The sequence below is a fragment of the Triticum urartu genome, chromosome 2, assembly GCF_003073215.2.
Source record: "Triticum urartu cultivar G1812 chromosome 2, Tu2.1, whole genome shotgun sequence".
Classification (NCBI taxonomy): domain Eukaryota; kingdom Viridiplantae; phylum Streptophyta; class Magnoliopsida; order Poales; family Poaceae; genus Triticum; species Triticum urartu.
Window position 1 is genome coordinate 580111092 of NC_053023.1, and position 12985 is coordinate 580124076.

Genomic DNA, 12985 nt, shown 5'->3' on the forward strand with positions numbered 1-12985 from the left:
ATTTTTTACTTTAGGTGCTATAGTTCCGAATTTGCCATAAAAACGGGATAGTTTTAAAAAAATCGAAGCGCTCGGCTCGCCTCGCCCTCGTCCACTGGTTTACTGTTCTCGTCTCATGCTCGACCGTTCCAACTTCCAACGGGACGAGGACGGCCGCTACCGGCTGAAATCTGAAGCGAGATTCTTCCATTGCTTCGTCCAACTCTACTGAGATTCAAATAGGTCACTCTCCTGGTAGCTTTGCGCAGAATCTTCACTCTCCAGTAGTATAGTAAACTTAAAAGACAAGGACGTCGATAACTGCCACACGTGTGGCAGGAAGGGAGACGCACCACACGTCCCTAATGCAAATAGATTGTCACGTCATCGCATGCATGCATGCATGCGAGAATCTTTTTGAATTTTCAGTTTTTAAAATGTTTTATCTCTTAAACGAAAAATCCGATTGAAGATCCGTTTTCACCATTAAATCTCTCGCGACGATATCTAAGAAACTAGATCTCATATCAATATATTTCGATGAATTTTCTTTTGGGTTAAAAGTTGCCATGTCTATTACACATGAATTGCCATGATGTTTATACTGAAGTTGCCATGATATGTTTCAGTTATTTTCTTTTACATTTAAAAGTAATTTTTGACATATTATAAATGAGGAATTAAGAAACTAGACTTGCCATGCACCATAAACTAAAATTGCCATGATATATGCACTTAAAATTTTCATGGTTCATACAAAAAAATATTTTCATGATCAAAGTACTGGAATTGCCATCATCAAAAAACTAAAATTGCCATGATCTATAAACTAAAATTGCCACATGGCAACTTTAGTTTAAACACTATGGCAACTACAGTGTAAACATCATGGCAACTTCTGGGCAAAAAAAAAATTCGTCGAAACATATCAACATGGGGTCTAGTTTTGAAGATCTCGTCGTGACGGATTTAATGATGAAAACAGATTTTTAATTCACTTTTTTAATTAAGAGATAAAATATTTTTAAGCCGAAAAACAAAAAGATTTCCGCTGATGTCATCTATTCATACGTGGCAAAATGAGTGGTGATGGAGGCGTGTGGGCGATGTGCAAAGGCCCACACGTGTGGGCGTTAGTTTTTCCGAAAGACAAAACCTAAGAAAAAAATGTTTTCGTTTTCTTGTCTTGTTCCGTCCAACTCTATACAGAGATTCAAATAGGCCCGTCACTCTCCGAGTAGCTTGAACTGTTTGAAGGCGAAACCTGGAGAAAAATGTATGATGTTTCCGCCCAGAAACCTAGAGTGATCTCTAGCATTTTGCTCTTACTTTACATGACCCGGGCAGACGCAGATGTGGTACTCAGTGGAGTGGAGTCACAGATCTAGGTGGATCTCTCTTTGCAGTAAACTCCCCTCCAATTGCTGCAACTTTACTGAAAAGAAGAGCTCCTCAGGCGCACTAGTCCCAGACGAATATCAAAAGCGATCGTACTATAAGACTACGTGAAAGGAAGATGATAATCATATGAGACAAACAGAGTAGATGATTAGGACCTGTTAAGTACTCTAATAATGGCTGCGCTGCAAAGGGAGGCCTCTGGATAAGAAAAGCGTCCGTCCTTGGGCTGCTTTCAGCACAATAGCACTCCCCGGCTTATCCCGTGCTTATTAATCAGTACAGTACTGGAGTCATCATCCATCAGGAACTTTCAGGAACCCCAACGACTCGCTTTCCGGATCAAATTGCAGGCATCTGCGTGATCTCGTTAGCTAATGAAGATCATCTCCGACCTCACGATCTGGACAGTGTCGTCCTAGTATCGGAGTAGTTGTTGCCGGTGCTATACTGTTGTGCTGACAACCAGTGGATATTTGGATGCGTACCGATCCTGATGCATGGATGGAGCCATCGAGTTGGATACATGGCGGGTGTCACGTCGACGTCGCCGGAGCCAATTTGCGCGTCTTGTTGCACTTTCGTCACGCGTCGCGCTGAGATGAACAACCACTGCAATCGGGAGCGTATCATCCGTAGCATCTGATCCATATGTATCGTGCTGTATTTGGGACATGTGACATGACAAGTCGCATCTGGGGTAGCTGATTGGCGATGCGCTAACTATGGCACCTGCCTCATCATGTGCAATAGGGATACGGAAGGAACTCGGTTCTTCTCTAGCTTTAACAGGTAGCATAAGAACATCTATGATGTGTTTGGTAAAGTGCAAAGAGAATGCAAAAGGTCAAGAGTTCCCTCCTCAACTCATTTTTGGATGTTTGGTAGCCTGCATGGGGCCTTCTCAGCATGCACGAGCTCAATCCAAATACGCTCATAGCATGTACAAAAAGAGAACACCCCAACAACCTTTCGCTGGTCAGCATGCATGAACGAATCGAGCGACAACGTGTTTCAAAAAATGTTAAGAATTTCTAAAAATAATTTAATTTTCAGAATACAAAAAAATGTTCAATTTTTGGAAAAATGTCCAGATTTTGAAAAAATGTTCAGGATTTTAAATTTTGTTTCAGTTGTTACAAAAAAGTTCAGATTTTTAAAAAGAATTTAAAAAATGTTCAGATTTTCAAATTTTATTTAAATTAAAAAAACTTTCAGATTTTGTTTATTTTAAAAAAAACTTAAATGTTTAATTTTTCAAAAATGTTGTTTTTTCCATGTTTTCAAACAATTGTCCACATTTTTGAAATGTTTTGTTCACTTATTTGAAAATACCGGTTGCTACAGTGCCGCCCGACATGTCTAAACAGATGCAAACTGCCAAACAGAGTCTCAGCTTAGCATGTCTCAATATATACACTACTATCAAACAACAGCAAATGCATGTACTCAACATATCTACACTGAGCATGTATCAGAGGAGAACAACCATGCTAGGTTGGGAATGCTACCAAAGAGACCCTATATGGCATGGCGTCTCAAACCCCTCTCCCCAACGTCTGGATGGACGGTCGGGTCACAGAGTGGTAAAAAAAGAGAACAAGACGAACGTCTGTCACGTCTCAAATGCCAGGCTGACAGTCACCCCTTATATCCAGCAGAAATCTGGAGCAGACAAGGGGAGGCCCAGGCACGACCGAACGCATCTGTCACGTCGGATCTGGCCCACCCGACCCACATATATTCGTCCCCATCCATTTGCTGGGTCAAACCCTAGACACTCCACTCCACTCCATTCCGCCCCCAAGCTTCCGTCCAGAGATCCAGCCTTCTACGGCTTGGCGGGCAGCGGATCTGACTCCGGCCACTCTAGATCCATCGACCGGGTGTCGTCCCTTGCGGGTTGGAGGAGGCAATGACTGTCCGCATTGCTCTCGGAGGGCCGCGCCCGGCTGATGGCGGGATATGTCCCCCCGCGAATCTGTTGCGCCGGCGCAACGGACGCTCAGATCCGTTGGGGCTGGATCATCGAGGTCCATTGCCTCAGTATGTGTGGTACAGGGCCCGATGTGCCCGTCGTGGGAAGGAGTGGATAAGGGTGGCCGAGGCCCGCCACGCTGTCGACATGGTGGTGGCGGCGCGCGCTGCCGCAGTGGACGAACTCATCCGCACCCGATCCTAAAGAAGCGGCAATGGTGGAACATGCGCGTCCTCGCCCGAGAGCAAAATGGGGCAGTCTGTGCCATGGCCGGACTGCCTCTTAAAGAGCAGAAGGAGGACAGCGACGGGTCGGTCAGCTCTGGCGAAAAGCAAATTTGGCTTGATCCATTTTGCGTTTTCGGTAAGGAGAATTAGTTCATGCATGTGATAGTCTGTCGCTTTTACATTATAGAACTTGACTTGCACATTTCAATGATGAGCTTCCTCAAAATTCTCGAGGTCTTCATGGGCAAGTAAGTGATGGGGAACGTTGCAAGGAAAACAAAAAAAATTCCTACGAATCACCCAAGATCTATTCTATGGAGATGTTGTCAACGAGAGGGGAAGGTGTCTATAGACCGAAAGTGTTAACGATCTAAGGATCGTGGTTAGCGTAGTCGTACTCCTTCGTAATCCAATCCGATCCAAGCACCGCATGAATGACACCTCTAAGATGTGCACACATACGACTCGATGAAGTCTCATCCTCCTTGATCCAGCAAGCAGGGGTGGAGAGGTAGGTGAGATCTAAGCAAGCACGTCAGTGTGATGGTGGTGGTGGCGGCAGCGGATCACCGACAGGGCTTCGCCAAGCGCCAACGAAGGAAGAGGAGGAGATGGGAGAGGGAGGGTGGCAGCTAGGTGAAGGGATGGCTGCCCCCTGCGCCTCCCATCTCGTTTTATAGGCTAGGAGGCAAGGGCGGCCAAAACCCTCCTAGGGTTGGCCACAAGGGAGAAATCCCTTTAAATTTAGAGATAAGACCTTATCTCTAGATTTAAACGACATGGGCATTGGGGGGCTGATGTGGCCATCCTATGTGGGCTTTAGCCCCACCCCTCGGTCCATGTGGGTCCTTTTAGAGTCATTGGGCCCCACGGTGGAACCCCCAGAGCCTTCTAGAACCTTCCTGATACTCTACTGAAAATTCGTGAACTTTTCCAGAACCGTGAAAAACCACTTCCCACATATAAATCTTTACCTCCGGACCATTCCAAAGACTCCGAACAACCTTCGGTCTTGCCAACATTAATATCTCAATACTACCCTAGCATTACCGAACATTAAGTGTGTGACCCTAGGTTCAAGAACATGCAGACATGACCGAGACTCCTCTCCGATCAATTATCAATAGCGGGACCTGTATGCCATATTGTCTCCCGCATATTAAACGAATATCTTTATTGGGTTTGAACCACGATGCCGAGGATTCAGTTAATCTTGTATACACTTTCCTTTGTTCGGCAATATGTTACTTGCCCGAGATTCGTTCGTCGGTATTTTCATACATAGTTCAATCTCGTTACTGGCAAATCTCTTTACTCGTTCCATAATACAAGATCCCCATGACTAAACTCATTAGTCACATGCTTGCAAGATATTCATGATGTTGTATTACCGAGAGGGCGGAGAGATATCTCTCTGTCACACAGTTACAAATCCCGGTCTCTATCCATGCAACCCAGCAACATTTTCTGAGATACCTATAGAGCACCTTTATGATCACCTAGTTATGAAGTGACGTTTGATAACCCACAAAATATTCTTCCGATATTAGGGAGTGGAATGATCTCATGGTCTAAGGAACAAATACTTGGCATGAAGAAAAATTGTAGCAATTAAACTAAGTGACACGATCAGATGCTGAGCTTACGGTTGGGTCTGTCCATCAAATCATTCTCCTAATTATGAATAATGTGATCCCGTTATCCAATACAACTCGTGTCTATGGTTACGAAAACTTTAACCATCTTTAATCAACGAGCTAGTCTAGTAGAGACTCACTAAGGACATGGTGTCTGTTTATCTCTACTACTATTAAACAAGCAAACATATTCATCTCTAAGTGAACCCCGCCTAAAATACACACAACAATCCAGATCAATAAGAGTCACACGATTAGATCCACTTAATTAGATCTAATCGTTGACGTAACAACCAACCCTTACTAAAAGTGCGTCTAACAATTTCAAAGAGCGGACGAAATACTCTGCCAGCCCACGACCTCCACGAGAGAGTCCCCACGATCTCGCTCCCCCGATTTACCTTTTCCGGATCTCTCTCCGCCCCCAACGGCGCCGGCACGCTCCCCGTCGCCTTCGCTGACGCGCTCCCTGTTGCCTTCGTCGTCCGCTCGTGTGGGCCGGAAGGTTGCCGCCGCCCAACGCAGGCCGTCACCACAATCCAGCCGCCAGCCTTTCCTCACGCATGGGTCGCGGGTCGCCGCTTGCCGCTCCTCCGCTTGGCCGCCGAGGCCGCGCCGCTTGGTTATAGGTGGTGCCCCTACTGCAACTTCACGGCCACCTCCCTGTCCGGTGCCATCCAATGTGGATGAGATGGAGCTGAGCTGCTGAGGTGGTACAGGAGGCCACCGCCCATCCCCGACCTCCCTTCCCGGTGCGAAAATCATCGGCCGCCTCTCCCCGCGAGCTCGACATGACGACCTCTCCTCTCTTCTGGCCCCGGCGACCTGCACCAGAACACCAACGCTGACCGTGCCTTCCCCAACCTCTTACAGGTATATATGATGGTCCATTTTCAGCAATCATATGATTTTGCGTACTGTACATACGAATTTGTTGCATTTGTTCAGACCTCACGGACATCACCCAGTATCATGATGGCCCTTTTTTGTTGGCTTTACTACTATTGCCCCTAACATTGACCAGGATCATGATCCTATATTAATTTGTGCAAACTTCTGCGAAGAAAATTTGATACGAACTCGCTTTCAAGTTTGTGCTACTGAAGGAGAAAAAGTTCATTATCCACCAGCAGGTAAAAGCAGGTTCAGTTTTTTACCTCATTTTTCATTACCACAGTAGCACTTTCTGTTAGTTCGAACGATATCTTAATGCATTATTTACACATCTAGCTTGTGCTCTCTGACCAGAATTAGTAAACTGTAGCCGTGATAATACTACATTGTATTCAGAAATAGCCGGAGGAGATAAAGCTAGGTGCTGCATATAGGCCGGTGGTGAACCTTTTGAGAGCTGACCTTGCTTCGAAGTTAGATAATCATCTACAATAAAACCGCATCCATAGATCAACTCAACAAACACCTAAAGGCACTTAAGATCTTTACTGGTATCCAGAATTTGTTGTCTGACCATCTAAGCGAACTGGCCCACTACGCTAAGGAATTAGGACAATTCATTACTTGATCTGACTGTTTATAGTGAGATCTAAAAGACTGTCATGGTATACAAATATGATCTGAAGTCTCAAAGTGCATGCTGTTCTATGTTCTTGGGCATGTCGCAGGCTTAGAAAAACACCACCAAGCTTGCAACAGAAAAAGATGCACATACTCACCATTATTATCTTCCTGTGATAATTTTAGGTTTGTACCAGGAAATTTGAAGAGGCAATTTCAGTTGGTGGTGTGCTTTAAAATTGCATATTGTTGTTCGGGTGTTTCTCCACAATCGTGTCTTTTTTTTTTTTGAATTTCTAGCATATGAACTATCACGTGAATTTTCCTAGCTCTGGTGGTCGCGCCGCCCAGGACGCCGGCGGCGGAGACAAAGGAAATTTGTATTGGGATGTCGCGGCCGAGCCTCAGGACCTCCGCCTCTGCCCCGACAAGCTGCTGGACCTCCGCCTCGATGATCCCCAGGATCTCCACCTGTAAAGTTTACACTGCTCATTCCATATTTTCAACTGTATATGACAAACTAAAGTTCAGATTATGTTTGGTCAACCTAAACTGAGGTTTAGGCTATATGTGTCATGATGCAGACTGCATTGCTCATCCTTCTACTTTTCTCTGTTTTTTTCTTGTTCTGCAGCTAGCTTCGGGAGAGAAATGAGATAATACAGAGCATGAGATGCGCCGATTGCATATAAGTTGTTTCTTATTTGTCACCTAATTTCCAGTCTTATTTCCTATTCCAAGATCTGTTTTACTTCATCTTTCAGATGCAGAGCCCGGGAAAACTTCCAGTATGCACGTACTGTTAATCAGCTATTGCTCCATCTCTTTGGTAATAACTCTGCATTAGTGCCATCTGTAAGGCTCAGAAACTGGTATTAATTTTTTTGCTTGGTCATACAATCTGAATTTTGACCATGTCACACACACAGCCTATCATTTGTGGTTCCATCAATATCACATATAATCCAATACTTGGATAATATATACCACTACAAGACAACACATTTTAGTTGGGCTGAATTATATGATATTTACATATCAATGTTATTGCTCATAGTATATCATTTGCCAACGTTGTGCAAATGGTTTCCACAAAAAAACAGGTAGTATTATTTTTTAAATTGTGATAGGTTATGTCCTTTTTTACTCGCTTCCACATCTCATTCTCGATAATGGAATCGCCATTGCTTGCCTGTCAAATAATGTACGTTGGCAAAAAGAAAGTTTTATAGCTCTCGAATCCTTGCCAGTTGTGTTCTTTTTTATGTCTTTAATAGCATGAACAAAGATATGTTCAGGTGATAGCACTTGTGGAAGGATTAGCCCACGAGTGCTCAGAAGGAACATGCATTCTAAGCCAACTCTGCTCCAGCCTTCAACAAGTCAATCTTGTTTTGTACTATGGAGTGCAAACTATGCAGATGATGTTTGTGTTTAGAAGTTTCTACTAAAACACATACAACTCTTTCCCTCTTTGGGTGGGCCAAGTGCCCCCTTTTTCATACAATTGAGCTGTGTTCACTTTGACTTAACTTGTAGCCTTGTAAAATAAAGAGAACATGTGTTGATTCCCCAGTTTATAGCTGAAACCTTGCACGCCGAAGTTGGACAAGATATGATTGAATTGCTAAAGATATTCAAATCCAAGGCTGAGGCTAATATCGTAGTTATGCCCAAAGCTTTGACTAAAATAATCTGGTGTGTTGCTCAGATGAAGAGATTGGAGCAATTTAGTGTGAATATACACCCCCTTCAACGAGAATGGAACTAGCAGTGATATGTGCTTTTGTTTGTGTGTTTAAGCATAAAGCTTTTCCTTTATGTTTTCACACATAAGGATGCGTATAACCACCTTCTGAGAACAAAGTTGTATATTTTCTTGTCAGAAAATTATAATATTAGTCGAGACGTGCATTGCACGTGCATGCTTACTAGTGTGCTAGTAAGTTGCCCGTGCTATGCTACGGAACCACTTGAAATGAGGTGGAATAACAAGAGCACGGAGCCAAAACCGTCGATGCTAGTAGCATGCTCATGCATTGCCAGAAAAAAAAAACTTGATATGTCACTAAAGTGCTCCCGACATTACACAACCTTAAGATTTCACCTCATAAGTGAAACGCACTTGCAGTTACAACATGAATCACACAAGCACTTGCTATCACACCCAAATTAAGCAAAAAAAGTAACAGAATCCAAAAGCAGCCCCACAACAAAAATCTACAAGACCTACATGCTAGCCTAAACCCTAAGAGAAAAGAAAATCAAATGACCCTTAAACCGACTCCGATTGTACTCCAGTCGACAACAACATCATATATTCAAAAGCTATATCATGGGAAAAGGCACGGTCACTCTAGACTCCATTCTTCATCTTCTTTTAGGCAAGGAGAGATTGGTCCAGGGAGCTCATTACTGATCATACACAAAAATATTTACAAGCAATTAATTCACGTATGGTTGGACAGATTAACTTTACCTCAATGATTTCCACCAAATTTCCAATTACCTTTGTCTTCGTTCACGCGCATCTGCGATATTTGGGTCAAAGTCTACTAAAGTCCGTGCATCTGTGATATTTGGGTCAAAGTCTAAAGTCCATAGTATGCAGGCTATGATCTAGTTAATTAATAACAGAACATCAATCTATTAGCAGCATTTATTTTTGCAACATTATTATATGAAATACGACAACACATTCACTTATAGACTAACCATTGCGTTTTGCACTTAACGCTGTTGCCATCACAATAGCACGCTCCTCGGCAAGTTTTTCCAATGTACTTATATTATTAGTCACTAACTTGTCCCATACAACTAACTTGACTATATTATAGCTACAAAATCAATTAATTTCAGAAGAGAAATGTGAGAGATTTGAATTAAGTAGATGATAAAATTTGAAATCCACAATATGTACATACGTGGCATCTACCAGATAAGCAGAACAATATTTCTCACTAGGATTCTTCGGTTGTAGAAACTTTCCTTATGTCCAATAGAACTTACAAATAAAACCATGCCAATGATATCAACATTTTAACGGATAAGCTATTAGTAGATAATCTGTGACCAAAGAACATTTAGAATATATGAAAGAAAACTAAAGCACTTACCAACATACGTGTCATATCCAAGGTGAACTCCCAAACTTTGTCAAAAGGCATAAATGGCTGGAACATGGGACCAACTACTCATTCACATTTCTGATCTCATAGCTACCGTCTATAAGGTGAAACGAAACACAAAGTGATTATCTGCAAACATATAGTTCACGTTTCTCATAACTGGTTCTGCGAGACTGCGACCATCTTCCATACATAATATACTCATCACTCTACAAGTAAACAGTATACCCATAGCAGCCATTTTTGTTCTCCCTAATGACAATTAAATAGATAGAAAGTGACAATCCAACGTTTATTAATAATTATTTTTTGTTACAGCAGAAATTATTTTTGCACATAAGCATTACCTTTTCGTCCAATAACACCATGTTGAGCTTCTTTCCTCCCATACGGAATCTCTGCGCGTGAAATTTGTGGTACACTCAGACACACTCACACACATACCACACCTTGTGTAACTGTGTAAGGATGCACATCCTCAAAAGTTGGAATGGGTTGCACTTCCACTCTGTTACTCTTCGGTAACCTCATCTTGTCCCGAAAGAAAACTGAACATAACTTACAAAAGATATATCATGATACCACCACCTATATTATATGATAGCCACCAAAAAATCTAAACAAATATAATCGGTTCAATGCACAAATTCATAATTTGAAGAAATTTAGGATATATGTATTCACTATTTACATTTGCACTGACTATTTCTAGTCGCACAACTGTTTAACCAGACTCAAGTCTCCGTACTTGGGAACAGTGGAAGGAGATAAGAGCAGGGCTACGACTGAACTTGGCACCCAAAAGAACATTTAAACCTGCAGCAATAAGTAAAATTAAAAAAAACATGACCAAAAAAATCCATTCGCTTATGAGCAGGTTCTGCACATTTTATAGCAATATGATAATTTTTCTCTTGTTGGTAGCACAATGATCAAACTTCCCAAGAAACTAAAATGTACTGAACATATATGAGCTTTTTTTTTTGCGAGTGAACATATATGAGCTAGACCTGAGACTACAATCTGCATAAGACAAAAATTGCGAAGCATCTAAGACTATAATCTGCCACACAAAAAATTGACATCATGTTAAACCAACAGTTATAGGCACCTTATTCTTCTCATTCAGCCATGACAATACACGTTCAGAGAGGTGCAAATTGCTTACAGTAAGCACTAAGAAGTACAAATTGCTTACAGTAAGCACTAAGAAGTACAAATTGCTCATGTGCAGAGACATGCAACAATGGGGAGATGAATCATACTTTCCAGAACACACCAAGAACAGAGAAAGTTTCAATTCTTTGACGCCTAAAGCAAACCGAAAGACATGAACGTGCAGGAAGTAAAAACATCATGGAAGAAATTTAGAATCCTATATTCCAGTCTCGTGCATACATTCAATTACAACAATAAACTGCAGTTCATTAAACTATAAACTAACCGACCTAGGTCTCAATCAGGAGCCATGGTGTGTACCTCTTGGATACGCCAGAAAGCGTGAATAGAACTGAAGAGCCGATGATGCGCTCGGATGGAAGCGAATCAAAGGCGACACTGAGCGGGATGGATGGTCCACATGTTGGTTAACGTGGCGGCGCTGCACTCGTGAGGTCGGCGACAGCGGGCAGGCGTGCCATCAGGGTGTGCGGCGTCCACACAGTCCCGGCGACGGCAAGCGAGAACGGAGGCAGGGGTTGCGTCGTCCGCATACCCTCGATGGGGATCCAGCGACACCGGTAGCCGGGAATGGCTGGGCGACAGCGATTGAGGAGAGCTTTGGAAACAGAGCGTGGAGGAAAGAAAGATAGAGCAATGGGGGAAATAAATGGGCAGCAAGGATTTGGGCGGCGTACATAGCGATTTGAAATTTAAACTGGGATTGTTTGTTGTATGGGGGAGAGGGATTGGTGGAGATTGGTGGCGGCGAGTCGCAGCATTGGTGGAAGCCACGAACAGGCGGTAGGAAGCAAGAAGGATCTCGATAGGAAGGGGATGAGCTCTCTTTTTTATTTTTTATTTTTCAAGAACATACAAGCTGTGCGTCTTCTTCTGCATTAAGAATGAGAGTAAAACAAAACACAGGTTGTATACATTTTCGACAAAAGATGAATTTTATTGGCTTAAAATGAAGCATCAAAAGGATACAAGCATAATGAGCACATCCAGCCTTTGCATAATTAGGATGCACATAGCCAACATCAACACACGCACACAAGAACCCGCCAGCAAATAACAAAGTCATATAAGACTAAAGCTATGTAAGCAAGGAAAAAAATACAAAGCGATGAGATCCAATCAACAAACTACATTAATGATCATATCCGCACCAACCATCTCATGACACCACATGAATGACGAGGTTCCTCAACAACAGCGCCTTCACGAAGGGAGCGACGATCAATCGCCGCCGTCACCAAATCCAACCACTCAAGGTCAGGATATAGGTTTTCACCCTGAAGAACCAATCTGAGCATATCCGAGCAATGCCTTTAACAAGATAACAACGTAAAACATCGTCATTGCTAGGCATAACCAACCAGGGGCACCTAGGCTTTCACCCCGGAGCTCGAGTAGCACCACCATCAAGTCACTCGCGTGTTGTCGCCACCACTTTTCCGCGATCGCAGCAACTACTTGCGATATGTGATCGCTCCTGCTACACCACTATCCCTCTGCATCGAACCATTGTCCATAGTTTGCATCTCATTGCTGAAGTCAACCACCGGATCTAGGGGGAGAAACCCTCATGAAGACCTTTTGGTGGTCACTGTAATCAACAACGAGGCCGCCGCCGGGACGAGATGACCCAGCCTTCAATGGGGCCCAACAGGCAACATCATGTTAGATCAGCCACACCAGCGACACCCTCCGCATCCCAGCATGGGACAGATCCCGATCCACCCAATCTGCATTCGGAGACATATGGAGTCCGGCCGGATTAAGAGGCATAAGGGCGACGGAGAAGGCCCACCCATCCTTTGCAGACAAGCACCTGGCAGTCCATCAGCGGCTAGACAACTCTCAATCCATAGAGCACCGCCCGAAGCCGCTACCGTTGATGAGAACTCACACAATATGTGCAAAGCTAGCCTCAACCAACCACACAGGCAGCTTGATTGA

At 43.4% G+C, this 12985-nt stretch overlaps 2 long non-coding RNA genes across 2 annotated transcripts; one reads left to right on the plus strand and one right to left on the minus strand.

Moving 5' to 3' along the window:
- Positions 1-5465: 5465 nt before the first annotated feature.
- On the plus strand, positions 5466-8350 carry LOC125538912. The gene is made up of 2 exons (XR_007296538.1): positions 5466-7207; positions 7369-8350. It is a non-coding gene; the product is annotated as an uncharacterized LOC125538912 (long non-coding RNA).
- Positions 8351-8781: 431 nt separating this feature from the next.
- LOC125538913 lies at positions 8782-11881 on the minus strand. Its single transcript, XR_007296539.1, has 2 exons — positions 11342-11881; positions 8782-10678 (listed from the first exon to the last, which is right to left on the minus strand). It is a non-coding gene; the product is annotated as an uncharacterized LOC125538913 (long non-coding RNA).
- Positions 11882-12985: the final 1104 nt, after the last annotated feature.